Source organism: Mytilus californianus, unplaced genomic scaffold (assembly GCF_021869535.1).
Source record: "Mytilus californianus isolate M0D057914Y unplaced genomic scaffold, xbMytCali1.0.p SCAF_5, whole genome shotgun sequence".
Taxonomy (NCBI): Eukaryota; Metazoa; Mollusca; class Bivalvia; order Mytilida; family Mytilidae; genus Mytilus; species Mytilus californianus.
Genome location: NW_026262701.1, coordinates 86,181,723 through 86,200,084, shown reverse-complemented (window position 1 = coordinate 86,200,084; position 18,362 = coordinate 86,181,723).

Here is an 18,362-nt window from a genome sequence, read left to right as displayed (position 1 = left end):
AAAATGACAACTGCACTATACAGAAAGTTCATGAATTTTGACGGTTGTATCCGATTGATACGTAGCTACTCGTTGAAAATTTTATTCGACAGTAGATCTCAACCTTGTTCCAGAATATCACAACCGATACCAGACAATCTCAATCTGACATACTTTAAAACATATTCAGCGTAATATAATTAAATTCGTAAGAAATAAGAAAAAAACTGTTATTATACGTTGATATTGATTAGGAAGAACCCTTATATACTGATATATACGTTACGTATTTAAGAAATCACTGTCATTTTGTCAAAAACTCACTGAACTAGCCGCACTTACCTGCGGGAGACAAGTCATTCCGATGTCATTTTAAATTACATTGGTCCGAGTAATGAACGAGACAAGCTCTCATTTAGTTATCTATGGCATGACATTCTCCTATTAAACCAAATATTTACAGATTGACAATAAATTGATGAAAAGTCGACCTAACCTATCTATATTTTTGATATTTTGTACAAGAAAAGTTCAACAGGAAGTGCAGGTAAACTTTTTTCTCGCTTAACCATTTGATTGAGATTTGATGGTATACCAGGCGTGGAGATGTGGTATGATTGCCAATGAGACAAATATCCAATAAGTTCAAATGAAGTGGATGAAGTGGATGTAAGCACACTTACACACGTTTTTTCTGTAGAAGATATTATATCTTATATAACATTCATCATTTTTGTAAAATGGTAGACATGATGAAATACTTTCAAAATAATCGTCAACCATGATTGAAGGTTAAAAGAAAGCTTATTGAATCACACTGACCTTCAAATGACTGGTCACTGGTAAATTATTTTTACTTTGTTGAAAAGGAAGACACGTTGCATAATGCCTTTCCTAAGAATTCAGGTGTTTTCAATTTAAAGTTCGTGCTAAATGTGACGTCGATATTCGCGATATTACTTCGCAAATATCTACACGCAAACAATATACAATTTTATGTAGGCATTGCTTGTGATAGGTTCAATTGTTTTCCAAATTGTTTTGATAATACATATTTTATCAAAACGTTTCTAACTTATTATATAGATATTTAATATATTCATTCTTAATAATAATAAGAAGCGGCGAAAACAAGTCCAGTAGCAGAGATGAAAACTTTGAAAATGACCAAATAAAATATGTCTTACCGTTTTTGTTTTTTAGGCTAATAAATTTTGCCAATTTTGTAAGTGTCCTCATAAACAATCTGCAAAATGCTTCACGAAACCGCTTTTCGGATAACTAACATCTTTAGTTTGATCTCGAATCAAAACTTGACTTCGGAGATATTGTATAACTGCTTACAATAGGGACAGTGTAAATCAAATTTTGATACTAAAAAGTCAACATATCTTTTGGAGTATACACACTCCATCTTCCCTAGTATAAAAACGATTGATTGTTCTTATCTTTAAACAAGTATTCCTTATTCTTAACGTAAATACTAATTGAGAGAAAAAGTCCAGATTTGTTTTAAAAAAAAAATCAACAACGTACATACAATATCTTGTATAAGCAACGGAAGAAATTACACTTGGTAAAAATATCTTTGATTCAAGCAAAAAATTTAAAAAAACTAACATCAAAATACTTAATTTCATATTTTGCCGTATTCACATTGAGATAAACTCGGTGTGGTGTTGGTATCATTAACACGAAATAAACGTATCTTTTCTACGTTCCTATTTATAAATATCAACGTTTACATGTACTTTTTAGTTTAAATCAGGTTTTGATTACATGAAATAGATAGTCAACGAAGGCCTTTGTTTTTACATAAAACTAGACATTGTGTCATAGATCAAACTTATTCGTTCAGTGTATGATTACTTGTTTTTGTTTAAACGTCTCTTTGATTGAGTTAAGCCATATCAATTGATATCTTATAGTGTGTCTTTTTATATTGTAATGTTACACTACTGTTTCAGGTTAGTGTGAAGGTTGGCGCCTGTTAAAACGTTTAAACCCGCGGCATTTTTATGCACCTGTCCTAAGTCAGGAGCCTGTTGTTCAGTGGTTGTCGTTTGTTGGTGTGGTTCATAAGTGTTTCTCGTTTCTCGTTTTTTTTTATATAAATAAGAACGTTGAATTTCCTATTTGAATTGTTTTACACTAGTCATTTTGGGGCCCTTTATAGCTTGCTGTTCGGTGTGAGCCAAGGCTCCGTGTTGAAGGCCGTACTTTGACCTATAATTGTTAACTTTTTATACATTGTGACTTGGATGGAGAGTTGTCTCATTGGCACTCACACCACATCTTCTTATTTATATATTCAGAACGTGAATTTTATATTATAAATAATTACGATAGAAACATTAAGTGAACGCACTCACAGAAACTGTGGCATTTATAAATGTATGGCAGCAGGACCACGTGAAGAGACATGCAGGTTTTTCCTCTCTTGGGACAATTATTCTCTCTCTAGAATTTATCAAAAACAAACTACTTTTTTTTGAAACTCAATATTTGATTTATTATATATTTTACTTATTCTTTAAAGGAAACAGTCTATTTTTTCACTTTCTTCTGAAACAAATATTTTTGTTCATGAAATTTTGATTCAAACTCATCATTTATAAAATTGAATGGCCCCAATAAGTCCTTAACTGGGAAAAAGGAATAGTCGGTGGCTTACTGCTACAAAATTTGACAAGAGAAATTTTCAATTCATTTCTATGTAACGTACTTTTAAATTTTTTTTCGTTTACTCGTATAAAAGGTAATTAAAACCGATGCATTAATGTTTTAAATCTAATGTGAAAACAGTGTTACAGGAAACTTACTGTATACAGGTTTGCGATATGTCACGTTAAGTATGAACATGGCCTTTGTTACTTTTGGATGACATGTGTTTCAATATACAGTCGGCATTCTTAAATGAACACCAACTGTGTTCCTGTTCTTGCCGATCTTTCCATAGTTTCAATGTAGCAGAATTTCTACATGGTTTTTCTAGAAAGGACGATACCATTTGACTGCACTTTTCGCTAGATGGTTGATAGACTCTCCTAAACTATTTAAGGTTCGATCGAATCGGTCAAATTTAACCTATATCACAGAAACACTGAGGTCTGCTTACATCATGAAATTGACGACGAGGTGCCTTGAGAACTAACCTGTACGAATACATTTCCCCACTGCGAACTGTTAATTCCTTTCCGTGCAGCAGTATACCAGAAGCGCCTGCATATATGGAGTACGTATCTTCACAGATGATACACTATTCAAGGGCTTACATGTTCTATCATGATTTCCATATTTATTTTCCACTTGTGATAACAACAATCCCATCTTCTTTCCCTTGTTTATGACATAACCAAATTCGACTTGTCGCTGCGTTTTTACTAAGGATGCCACTAGTAAGACAGAACAGAAACTATTATTTTTTTAAAAGCAACTGAATTCCCCCTAATGTTTTGGTGGTGTTCATGTTACCTAATAAAATGTACTCTGGTTTGCCCGGTGTTATCAGTCCTTTTTTGACTGATGATATTTCTATAAGACCACATGTTCCGTCATTGCGTTCTATTCTGTTTTTATATTGTATTTATGATTCCTGTCTACAGAGATTTCCTTTCATTTTTAAGCACTAATTCTCAAAATGACCGACAAACGCTTTTCCTCATTTTGTGATATAGTGATGAGTAAGTATGACATTCTGTGGCCAAAATTTGTAATAAAGTACTAGTTTTACGGTATAACTCTCGAGGAGGAAATGCAAGTCATCAATATTCTTGATAAGAACATTCAACATAGTAGAAATGATAGGATCAATTTAGTTTTCAGAGATGTATATAATTTACACAGCCTTCTTATCTTTACGTTTACGAATAAAACTTTTTATGGAAATTGTCCCTCTGGAAAGGAATTCCTAATAGTAACCAAAAGGATTTCTTAAAGTAAAACGAAATTTATTTGAAACTTGTTTTTCTTCGAGTTATGAGAGTTGACTGCACTATTAGAGGTAAAAATCAAAGTGGGCAATCAACACCCATAATTCAATGCAAAAGGAAAAGAAAAGACGAACAGACATACACACAAGCCACAAAACACTACAAAAACTAAAGATTGGGTGATGGATGATGCAAACCAGGGGTTAGCTCTGATTCTAAAACAGCATACTTAAAAACGTGGTATGGTATTCAAAGATGAAAAAAAACAGACATCAAGAAGCAATGTAAATTGTCTTTACCATGACGTGATTATTAAGGTTTCTCTCAAACGTAATGCAGTTCAAGAAATGTTCCGACAAAATGCAATTTGTTTAATCAAATCATATTGTTCAACTGGTCAAAACTTTTAACCAACTGCAAAGTCAAGTCAACAAAGTGCAAAGTGATAAAATAAAGCATACTTAAATCCTTTAATGTTTGTATTTACACTTCAAATGAGAACTATAAACATGTTGCCTTAATTTTTTTAACACATTTGTATTGTAATGAGTCATTTGAAAGGTCAATTAATAATTTTTGAAAGGCTAAAAAAATGTCAAATTTGAGTTTTTGAATTACAATGAACTATTTCTCCTAAAATGGTGTTTTTCTATGCATGTTACAAAGCTGTCTTAAAATTAGAATATAAAATAATTGGTGAAATATACTTTTAGCTTAAAAGAGAGGCGAAAGATACCAAAGGGACATTCGAACAAAAATCGAAAACAAACTGACAACCCCAACACAACATAGAAAACTGCAGACTGAGCAACACGAAACCTACAAAAAACCGGGGGTGCTCCCAGGTGCTCCGGAAGGATGAGCAGACCCAGCTCCACATGTGGCATCCGTCACTTAAGGGATTATAAGATCAATATTTCAAAAAGGGGGATCGATGATTTTAGATTAACTTTAATGGCAATTAATTTACAACAAACTGTAGATTTACATATATTTTACTGAATATTGCATGTGTTGTCTGATTTTTTAGAAATATAGGAAACGTTTTGTAAAAGTAATAGAATATAAATTAAATTCGACACTTTTATATCAATTAAAAAATTACAACCTTACCTTCCAATGACTAGAAACCATACTTGATAGCAGCTCAAAAGTGGAATTTAAGTCTTATATAGGACTGGAATTACAAAATTACTATTTAAAGAAAAGTCTCATATGATTGTAAGGATGCTTTATTTTATCTCTTTGTTGACTTGACTTTGTAGTAGGTTAAGATTTGTGACCAGTTGAACAGTTCGATTTGAAAGAAAAAGTAATTAAGTCAGAATTTTAAATGAACTGCAATAGGTGGAGATAAACAATTATAATGAAGTCACAGTAAGTAAACGTATGGAAAAAAGAGATGCACACTTCAAAAGCATTTTGAACTTTGTTTTTCTAAGACATCTTCCTTATTACGATATGAAATGCCGTCCTGTGAACGACTATCAAAATAACCAAAGAAATTGTAAGAAGGATTCACAGTATAACTTAAAATTCCAGAAGTCATCTTCAAAATAGAATTTCTGCAAATTTCATGTTTTTTAATCTATGTGTTATCATTTGTTAATGAAAAGCACTAAACATTTCATTTTTACACCCTAAATCCTTTCTATCTAACTATACATATGTTATGATACGTTGTATTTAGATGGTTATAAAATATTTTGTCAATTTGATGCAATTTTCAAAAAATCCAGTGTTGGCAACACAAGGCGAATAACATTGAAGAAGATAACATCCTGGTACACAATGTACACCACTACAACCATCACATCTGAAAAAAAAGCAGAATATAGGTAACATAATTTATGACATCCTTTATTTCAAGTTTGATCTTTGACCCTTTACCATATGAAGTGCGTGATTTGGTCTGATAAGTGGCGAGACTATTTATTTTTAAAGAAAAAGAAACATACAAAAGTGTTTATGTAAAATGTCTTGGTTGGTAGAAGTTTTCATGAAATATTCAAACGTAACTTTACAAAATCATGTCCGTAAGAACATACATAATGAATTGTAGCAAAATGTCGAAATTTAGAAAGCACAAATTAAGTAAGGAAAATTGGATGAGTAAGCTTTTCAAAAGTGTCTAAACGAATACACTTAAGGGTTACAAAAACAGACCGATGTGCATAAATTATTTTGGTTGAAAAAAAAACTTAGAGTACTTAGAGAATATAATGCATTATTTAACTCATTATCAACCTTTTAAATTTAGGATTATAATATTTTCCAGTTAATTTTTTTATAAGATCTTTCTGATTATTTATTATTATTTTTAGGGTCTTTCCATTTCCTGTGAAAATACCTTTTGATTGTTTTTTGATTTTTTTTTCTGTAATTGGTAAAATATACCAAAGGGGTAATCAAACTCATAAGTTAAAAACAAATTGCCAATACCATGGCTAAAACGAAAAACGACGAAAAGACAAACAACAGTACACAAAACACCACATAGAAAACCAAAGACTGAGCAACACGAACCTCACCAAAATCCGGGGGTGATTTTAGGTAATAAGTGTAACTCATGAACTATAAGTGATTTTTGAGACCTAGGGTCTTTTTACATGAAGTCATTTGTCCATTATAAGAAATGTTTATCATAATTATGATTTCTCTTTATCCACAAAAGATATCTACAAAGTTTTAATTCAAAAATGTTCATTTAGACTAAGTGGTCAATTTTAACCGAAGCGATCCAATGACGTCTAATTGGAGTTATTTCCCATTTCAAATTTGACATAGGAGATATGTCGAATTAACGCGTGCACTGTAAGTCATAGAGACCATTTAATCATTTGATATGTTGTTTTTTTGTCCATTAGCAGGAAGTTAAGTAAAGTTCAAGTTCAAGGTCACGTTCTGAATTTAAAATTTTGTTTGTAATCCTTTTTCCTCAGAAATTGTAACAGTGAACAATAAAAAGCTTTTCCAAATAATTGGTTACGCCATGATGAAACTTTGATGCATTTGAGTCAAGTGTTTTGGTGAGCTTTTATAGGAGTTCCCCCCTTTATTTTACCCTGTGTAACCATACATTTGTTCCTATGAGAGTTATCTGCACGTACTCATTTTTTCTTGTTATCGATACTCTCTTTTGCATCCGTAAAAGAAATCGACAATTTTTGTTTTCAATATTGCTCGTTATATCCTCAGAATGTTATGCTCAATTTTAAGACTCCATATGAGAGTTATGTTCCTTTCTATATTTGACATACGGAGTATATTAGTGTAACTCATGAACTTAAAATGGTAGAAATCTAGGGTCTTTAGATTTGAGATGCTTGATCCACAAAAGGATGTAAGGTCAAAGTCACATCCTAAATTTATAAGTTAGCTTGTTATCGCTAATCTTTAGAAACCACAGAGTTATCGACAAAAGATTTTATCAAATTGTTGGTTACGACATGTTGCAATTTTTATACATTTGGGTCGAAGTGTTTTGTTGACTTTTTATAAGAGTTTTCTCCCCTTAAATATTTGAAATGAGCTGTTTGGCAGCATTACTCCTCAACCATTAATAAAAGTGACAGGGTAATTTGATTTGAGATGACCGATGACCTTGAATTGAGGTATATTTGACGTTCTAGATTTTGAACTTTGCTTTAACTTCATGCTGGTATACAATAAAGCCATATGTGTTTGTATTAGGATATGACCAGAGGCGGATTGAGGGGGTGTCTTGAGGTTGACAAAAATGGTGCACTAGAAAGAGTATAATTAAAATTTTGATTAACCAATAAGTCTATCAAATAGTACTAATAATAAACTTGCCATTCTATTTCCAATACAACAGATTTACTTTACGGATAAAGGACATTTTTATACAATGAACATGAAACTAATTACCCATCGGTTATTTCGAATTCGATTTTTTAATGTTAAGGTGTGAACAATGACGGACAATTCTCATCAACCGTTTTATTTCTTCAATTAAGTTTATTTAAATTTTATGTATATGTTACAGCCATGTTCTTAATCTAGGCATTTTTTTAAAATGACTGAATTTTCAGGCAATTTACAAAATGCCTTACCTTGACAGGCATTATATAAAATGACTAAAAATAATACAAGACTGACAAAGGCTAGAGGCTCCTGACTTGGGACAGGCGCAAAAATGCGGCGGGGTTAAACATGTTTATGAGATCTCAACCCTCCCTCTATACCTCTAGCCAATGTAGAAAAGTAAACGCATAACAATACGCACATTAAAATTCAGTTCAAGAGAAGTCCGAGTCTGATGTCAGAAGATGTAACCAAAGAAAATAAACAAAATGACAATAATACATATATAACAACAGACTACTAGCAGTTAACTGACATGCCAGCTCCAGACTTCAATTAAACTGATTGAAAGATTATGTCTTCATCATATGAATATCAGGCACAATCCTTCCCGTTAGGGGTTTAGTATCATACCATCATAACATATATGAGAAGAACATAACCCGTGTCATGCCAACAACTGGTTTTTAAATAAATGTGTTTAGTGCCGATGCAAAGACCCTATAGGTGAATCAATATTAACGCCAAAATATGCAATCTTTAATGACCTGACAACAGTATCGTAACTATATCCCTTCTTAATAAGTCTATTTAAAGGTTTTGTTAGCTTCAGAGGTGAATACTGACATTTTTGTGCTTTATAAAGAATATTTCCATAAAAAATTGGATGTGAAATACCTGAACGTTTAGAAATATGTATGTCATAGGTTTTTTTTAAGTGAAACTACTTTACGTTTGTACTTACTTTGTATTTCATATAGTAATTTTATGACTTTATTGTTATGGTGACAGAAGGACAAATTGTTCTTATATTAAAAAAAAATTGACAAACAATTTTTAGAAAATCTAGATTCATAACAAATGTGTGAAATATGAAACAGAGAAAAGAATGTCATTGTTTGATTGACTGATTGTTGTCGTTTGTTTGCGTTCAGTGGCAAATATTTTATGTTTATTCAGGGCGAGAACCAATTGAAAAAAAAAAAAAGATTGTAACAGGATGCTGTTATGAAGTCTCACAAACAAATCCCCATAAATATAAACCCCTAAGCACTCTCCCTATTGAATAAAGTGAAAAAAAGAGTTCAAGGTCACAGGTCAAAGTTATAATTGACCATTGACCTTTTGACCTTTCAGTAGATCATATGTTCTCATGGTCATTACTGAAGACCCCATGTGTCTATCACTAACTGTTGTTTTCAAGTTATAATCATTTGAAAATAAAAAAAATGAAATCCCATAGGGTTCTATAGTAAACCCCTCTTTTCTTTTTGCCTTTCAAAGTACCCCTTTATAAACCCCATTGCACCAAAAAAACCGTGATTGCACCACTAGACATGTTAGTCTAACATATTGTGGAACCCTAAGTTAATCTGACAAGAACGGGTGCGACCAGTTAAATTTTAAAAGCGGCAGAAGAAAAAGAAGAGTGAATAATAATAATAATAAAGATAATAATAAGAACTGAGCAAAACCAATAAGTCTCCAAACTTTGTTTAAAGGAGAGGAATTTTGACTGCCTCTTAAAAAGAAGGTATGTTGGATAGAAACAGATGTTATCGTCTAACAGGCCACCTGGAAGGAAGAGTTCTTAACGTTCAGAGAACGTGACACTTTTCATACAAAAGGCATCATATTTAATGTCCCTATTCAGAAAGAATGCAAATTTATTCATGCTGCACAGAAAAACGAATTCCCTTCTAAAGCATTGATTTCACCGTACAAGGTCATGTTTGGTTTTGAAGTAAAGATATGAGTATCATCACTACCTCAAGGACATTGTTAGGTCTTTATAATCTGACGAATCTGATGAATTACAATGTAAGGCGACAGTAGCGTATTGATGTTATAATAAAACAATGATCCAAGAAGAGATAAATCAAAGTCCGTCCAAATGTTAAGCATCTCCTGCTATACATGCATCACCCATTATGCGAATATCTGATTCAGCCTGGTGAATGCTCTGATAACCCAAAAGATGTAAGTTAAGCTAATCACGTTTATAATACTTCAAATCTTTTTGAAACACAGGAAAAGATATTCATGTGTGTGCTTTTTGCGAAACCGCATGTTTTTCAAACGTTTAAATGTTGACAGAGCTGAAAGTGTCATGGTCCTGGTTTCACCAAATGCAGTTGTAGTGCTAAGACCATTTTTAACGCAAAACGATGTATTAGCCAAAAAATCAGGACAAATGTGCAACATAACCTGCCATCCAAATGTTTCATGAAATAACAAATAATTGTTGAGTTTAGTACGTGTAGGAATTTTAAATAATTTAGTTGAATTTATTTTTGATAATTAAATCTCTTTAAATGCAAGCGTCAAAATTCAGTTATTACCATAGATAAAACGTCTGTGCTATTCTATACTTTCAATGGCTCAGTTTTTGTGAACAGTTCATTTATAAGTTTTTAAAATAATTCAGGCAAATTTTGTAGGCATTATGTAAAACGCCTGAAAAAAATAGTCAATATACAAATTGCCTAAATTTTACAGGCATTTTAGAAAATGCCTAAACTTCAGGCATTTTTTAAAATGCCTAAATCAAGAAAATGCCTGTAACATATAGGAGTTTTAGCTTAATTGCCCCAATCATTTATGGTTTTGTCAGTCGCTCTGATTATTATTAGCATTTTAAAGCATATAGTCACCTGTATTATTTCCTTCAAATTTGGCTTCTTACTTGATTTTCGCCCCCTTTCTTTTCGTCATGAAAAACGAGTATCAGCCCCAATCTGAAAAACAAACGAATGGGCCTAGCAATGTTTTGGCTCTTGTTTCCTCTGAGATGGATATCAAGTACACAGACACACGCGTTAACTGGTATAATCAAAAATCTAAAATTGTTTCTTGATTTTCGCACGGACATTTTCATAACTCGTACTTGTTAAGCCCGGGTGAATTATCATTTGAAGTAAAAGCGTGTGTGTGTTTTGTTGGCTAAATATAAAATTAAAGTCAGCAACTGAAAGGATTTAGAATACAACAAGTTTTACTTTTCAAACATCTGCCATTCATAAAAAATGCAGTTGAGAATATCAGCGTTCAAAAGTGAGCTCAGGTTCCTGAATATTCTTTTTACTAAAAAAGTGAGACAGAAATAACTAAACAGATTAGTATTAATGCACGTGCATTATGATTAACTGTTGTTTTCTAAGCGCACAGTGGCAAATATTTCATGCATGTTCAGGACGAGAACAAATTTACAATAAGTACAATTGTTTGTATAATTTATTATAACTTTTCCATTATATTTACCATATTACGAACAGATGCTGATATCAGGAATGCCATGTAGTTTTGTTGATGTGGTTCACTTTATTATTCTCATTCATTCAACTCATAATTGACTTAGTTGAGAACTCGTTATTACAAAAAATACTGATGACACAGCTATATGAAAGCAGGTGTGTGTAACGAGTCAATGGTGTCAACAAATAAGAATCTTACATACCAAAAAACAAACATTTTTATCACTTATGTATTATACTATAGTGTCCTCGTCTATTTTGCTATCTCTTTAGTATTTTGTTGTATCTTCGTTGGGATGCCAGTACATATTTCCCTGACGGAGAATAAATTTTGTAACATGAATGAATACTTTTTCATTTTGATAATAATTGAAATAATCTATAAATTACTGTGTGAACAGTTAAAGCAATTGAATTTGATACAATCATTCAACTTTATATGTGTTTATTACATTACTTGCAATTAGTTACCATGATATCCGAGTGAAATAAAAACTGATTATTTCACATGTGAAATTAATCTGATACTTTCACTCCTCTGACGTCATAAAACAATGGGTGATGTCAAAACGTTGCCTTTGTCGTTCCATGAAACAGTTGAGATGCGTAGAAAAGATATGGTTCCCTTAATTTTTAACTCACCTTGCCCGAAGGCGTCATCACTTGGCGTCCGTCGTTTGTTGTCGTCGTTCGTTAACTTTTACAAAGATCATCTCCTCTGAAACTTCTGGGCCAAATTTACCCAAACTTGGCAACAATCATTAATGGGGTATCTTGTTTTAAAAATGTGCCTGATGATCCCTCCTGCCGACATACATGGCCGACATCGCTAATAATAGAAAATAGGGCGTTAATTGCAAAATTTTGTCTTTTATCTTAAAAACCGCTATAGATAGAGAAAATATGACAAATTGAATGTAAAAATGTTAAAAATGATGAGATCCACCTAATGACAATTGGCATGAAAACTGTCAGACGACTTCTTGTAGGAGTTATTGCCCTTAAACAACAAACTTGTACCATTTTTTTCTCATTTTTGCCTATTGTATTGAAAATTATAATAGATAGAGAGACACTTTATATAGCAAAAATGATCAGCAAGATAAGATACAAATTGGGGGAACACGATTAAAATCATTTGCCCCTTATTGGAGTTATTACCCGTTTTAATGACGTTTTTAACATTTTTTTTTTTTTTTTTTTTTTTTGGCTTAATATCTGAAAAACTATAAAAGATAGATAGCAACTTAAATAAGCAAAACTGACCAGCAAGACAACATCTACCAATAAGTCTACTGGCCGTAATTATCAGTTCACGCCTTATTTTAATTATTGTTCTTTAATGACGATTTTTATCCTTTTTTAGTGTTCTGCTGATTATCTTGAAAACTTTTTTTGATAGATAGCCACCGTATATATATATAGCAAAAATGATTAACAAGACAAGAGATTTTTGGCATGACTTCTATTCTAGTTCACAATGTTGGAGAGTGTCCATTTTGGAGGATGCTAATAGACCTAGGTGAGCGACACTGGCTCTAAAGAGCCTCTAGTTTACTCTATTTCCACTAAAAAGTCGGTAATCAATATAATAAAAAGAAAAACTAATCGAAGAATTAAAATATCGAAAATATTCAAATTGTGACCGAGCTTCACTGATAATTAACTCATTTGCTACATGCATTCGTGAATTAAAGGGGCATTAGCTACGAGATATAAAAAAATACAATATATGATTTGTGTTTGTTCAACATTAATGAAAGTGAAATACTGAAATAATAATTCGCTTTTAGCAGCCAATTTGGTTCAATTTTGTAAAAAATAAGCTAAGAAACATCGCTGATGAATTATTCACTTGCAAGTGAATAATTCGACCGCATTGAATCCGTATTCGTGTGACCTTCAATATAACCCCTTAGCTGGACATGGATTACGCATGTATTCAGCTATTAAAAGGAAAATAATGTCAACATTGAAAGTGAAACAAGGATGAATCATTTGGTTGACTGATTCGGTCCACAAAAAATCATTCTTATACAGGTAAAAATGATGATAAACATACTTTTAAAAGTTCAATATGAAATCCGACAGACATTGAAAAATCTATTTGAACATGGTCGCTATCTATTTATATTAATGTTTATACCGGGTTATATGACCGTCGGCAGTCTTCGGAGGTCATCTCGATAGGTATTAGATGAAGTCAAGACAAAAATACACACGAAATGTTGATACATTATATTATTGTTTATTTTAGACTTTTATAATTTGAATATACGTTTTAGTATGTCATAAATCATATATGAGAGTTTAAGTCAAATCGGTGAACATGAATTTGACAGCTAATTCCCCTTTAATGTGTTGTTCGGTCACTCGTTGAATATTTTTCTATATTTGAATTCTTGGATTGGTTATTCTGTAAACCTTTCCATTTTATACAAAACATAACACTGATTAGAGGATCGATTTGAACAATCGTCATTCATACAATTAATACATACGATCAACCATATTGCACACATATCATGACTATCGTTGAACAATTAAAAAAAATACAAGTTATAATTGTTATTTTTAATGTTTGTACATTAAAAAAGTAGTTTTCATCAGTGGTGTTTGAAAGAAAATATTCTCTAACTCTGCATTTGATGGATAGGCTCAGAATTTTACAAATTCTTAAACTGTATATTTCTACTTTAGAATATACAACATAATAACTTACAGTTGATTGTATCCTATAGTTCCTTAAAATTTCTACTGGGAAATCTTTTAAAAATAAAAACAACAAAAATACCGAACTCCAAGGAAAATTCAAAACGGAAAGTCTCTTAACAATTGGCAAAATCAAAAGCTCAAACACATCAAACGAATGGAAAACAACTATCATATTCCTGACTTGGTACATGCATTTTCTAATATAGAAAAAGGTGGATTAAACCTGGTTTTAAAGCTAGCTAAACCTCTCACTTGTATGACAGTCGCATAAAATTCCATTATATTGATAACAATGTGTGAACAAAACAAACAGACATAATAGGTTAAAATGTCAAAAATAGGGGTACAGCAGTCTACATTGTGTTATAATCTCAATCACTATAAAAACAAACAAATATGTCAACAAAGAAAAACAAAATGGTATATATAGACAAAGCACATACGCAACATTAAAACACAAGAATACAAAAAATGACAACAGCACAACAACACAATGCCGGGATGTACAAGTACCAAGCGACGTCTAAAGGATATTACCAAAAATGGACCAACCGTTTATAATTTACAAAGACAAATAAAAGAACACTATAGCACGTAATTAAGATGATAAACAACGTCAGTACCTGGAATCTACACATCAAGACCATCATGTATTATTTGTGAAGTTGATACGGAATATTTATCAACAAGGTCTTGGTATCTTCCGATGAACTTTTTTAGAAAAAGGACGAGACGTTCTTTGACATAACCCTGGTTCATCAACTTTTTGCTCAGACACTGGTGACGTTTTACAAAGTCTGAGTAGCAGCTGCAAGCTCTTGAATACCGAATGAGTTGGGAAATGTATATCCCATATGCAGGTGAAGTTGGTATATTGCTACTTAGGTGGGGGAAATTGATAATTTCAAAATTAAAATCGTCTCGTTTGTCATAGATTCTGGTACTGAGATGACCGCTGATGTCAAATTCGAGGTATAAGTCTAAAAATGAGGCGGAGGAAGCCGTGTCTGTTGTTTCTTTGATTTCTAGGTTCTGGAGGATATATTAATGGAACCAATCAGAAAAGTTTGGATTGTTTATGGAAAGAACATCATCAATATATCTGAATGTGAAATTAAATGATCTGGCTTCTTGTTTTTGACAAGTGTCTGAAGGAACTCCGACTCATATGAAAATAAGAAGAGGTCGGCAAGGAGAGGCTCACAGTTCGTTCCCATAGGAATGCCGACAATTTGTTGAAAAAGTCTACCTCCAAATTCAACAAATATAGTTGTCAACAAGAAACGTCAGCATACTGATCACTTGTTCCTCTGTGTAGAGTTTTACCTTTTTGTTCACTATTAACAAAATATGCCGAATAATATCCCAAAGTAATAAATTTATAGCGTATGCTACCATTTTTATATTGAAAAATATTGTGGATTATTTCTTTTCGACGATTTTTCAATTTCACATGGGGAATGGTGATATACAGGGTTAAAAAATCAAAAGTTTTGATAGAATTAATTTCAGAGAAAGATCGAGATTTAAAATTATCCAGAAGTTCTTTAGAGTGTTTTTTTTAGAAGCCACATATTGTTATTACCACTACGCTAGTAAACAGTTGCACAGTATTTCTGAAGACCCTCTTTCACTGCGGACAGAATTTTTGTCAATCTAATGGACAATTTCTTTGTAGAACATGCAGATGAGCCGGCAATGTACCGTTGTTTGTACGGAATTTTGTGAAGCTTAGGTATCCAATACAAACAAGGTAAGTCCTCAGATTTGCTGTTCAATGTAATGTTCAGTGAAGCCATGAAGGACTTATGATTCGCCAAAATCTCATCCTTGTCAAATGATATGTCTTTGTATGTGGATTACCTGAGTGCTCATTTATTCCTAATTCTTTTACAAGACACTCGTAGTAGTACGATTTACATACAAAGACAATATTATTTGAAGCATTGTCCGCAGGAACAAGAACATATTTATCATGAAGAGATGATAGACATTTCCCAGCTTCTTTGTCTCTGAAAAAGGACTTTGGTCGATCATTCACACAGTTTTTCAACTTATGAATTCGACGTTTTATCAGAGACCTGATTGTTTTGACCCATTCCGACACATAATTATTATGATGAAGATGTGAAAGAAGGTCATCAAAGCTTCCAGACGGCGATCTAAATTTAGAAGACTTAAAATATCCTCCTTAGATAGACCAGTAAATGTTTTGTCATGTTTAAGATACCATGAAATATTACCCTGCAATGATAATGTTTCTTGTTTGATATGAAAATTGCACATTTTCTCTGTAATGTTAATGAATTGTGTTTTAGAAGACATCTCATTACATTTTACTATAATATACATATGTCTGACATAACTGAATATTAGGTCTTCGATATTTTAATAACTCTAGAGAAAATTTAACATTAATGTGAACCCAAATGAAAAGGCAAAAACTCCAATGTTCGATTGAAGGATTAGCATTATCTGTTTTATATAAAATTAAGAAGATATGGTATAAGAAATATAGAATTAAAGCAATTCAAGAGAGAGTGATTGATATTAGTTTCAAAAATAGTATGACAAAATTAGATACAATTTCTATAATACATATATATCCACCGTTTTCTAGTGCAAAACTGTTCTAAAATTTAATCATTCCTTATGTTTATTGCTGCTGTACTTACGGTTAAAGTGAGTTTTCTGTATTTGCTATGCTGTATTAAAAAAACGTCCACAAAACAATACACGAAAGATTAAAGACTGAGCAGCACGACAAATTTTCCAATTATTTTTAGAATAATGATATTTGATACTAGCTCAGTTCGAATTTGTTTTCATCGATTACTTTAATATAATTATACAATATTTGCAAATGTGTATGTAGTCGCACGATTATCAATACCAATAATAGACAATTATTTGAAAAAAAAATATTTAAAAAAAAGTTTTATTGATGAAACGCGTGTTTTGTTTCTTGTGCTGTTATCTGAAAATTCTATTAGAGGATGCATCAAAGAGGATAATCTAATTTAAGCAATAATTCCGGGGTGTCACAAATTAAAATGGTTATCATATCTTTAACATTTTATTTTAAGTATTACCTGATTATGGTATAGAACCACTAATTCAGGCCCGGTCGGAAGAACATACAAGAAAGTAGTACATATTTTAAACAAAATAGTTCCTACGCATAGCTGTATCTTTGTCAATAGTTGGAATATTTGGGTTGTTTTAGTATCAAATGAAAGCTTGGGGACTTGGGATCACTGTAGAACCCTTGTTGAAAGTTTTATTTGAATAATAAAGAAGTATAAGAAATTTTAATAGGAGGGCTCATTTGGCCTGTTGTTCAGATCGGAAGTTCCTGTTTTTGTACTATCAAACTTCCGGGAACCAGAACGCTCTAATATGCAATTAAAGGTATGTTGATTTTTTCAGCACAGGTCAGGATAAGGTACAGGTTTGACATGAAATAACTGCATCTTTATTTGAACTTAAGATAAAGTAGCCATTAATGCTTGAAATTGCAGAATTTAACATAGAAAGCAATGGGGCTATGAATTAGTGGTTTTATGCCTTATATTTCGTTTCAATTTTTAAATGAGATACTATCGTGTATATTGAAAAGTATACCACTGTATCACATATTCATTATTAAATACAAAAGTGTAAAATAACTATACTGAAATACTATACAATAATTATACATCACATGAATCTAGGTTTTATGTATCATATTAGTAGTTTTATAGATTTTTTCAGTTGAAAGTACATCATAAGTATTTCATTGATTAACTACCTTACGTACGCTTAAATCTTAAGGGGAAAATCAAATATTATAGATGAATAAAATTGATATGGTTAGGTATTATAATTTTAAACTAACATTAATTTGACAGATTTGGGGGTTTTCTGTTTTATCGAAGGGATGTTACTTAACAAGTAATTCTGAATATCTCACCTTATCGACCATCATATTGGAAATTGCTCTTTCTATTTCAAATATATAGCTGGGAACAGAAGGAGGTGTAAGGTGAAGGAAAACGAACCAGGTAGGTAGAGCCACTTGTGATAAATCACCAATAAATTTGGGTTCAATCAATCGAATGAATGCTGTGACTGGTTTTTTTTCAAATCTTCCAATTCACCAACCCATACATTAGCAGCTTCTGCACCTTCGGGAACATTTTCAAAAACGTCGAATGGGCCTGCTGAAAAAAAAATGATGTCGATCAGGTAACAAGTACAATATTTTCGGATTTAACATAATCTTACAAACTGATGGTTCATTGTCAAAGTAAGAAAAAATATTTTTTTTCTTCTGAATTATGTGAGTTCAATTGATAACTTGTCATCAACATATTTTTTTTTTAGATCTTAATAAAGCTATTCAATTTATTCATTTCTTCAGAAATGGCTACTTTGATATTTGAGCTAAAGTGCA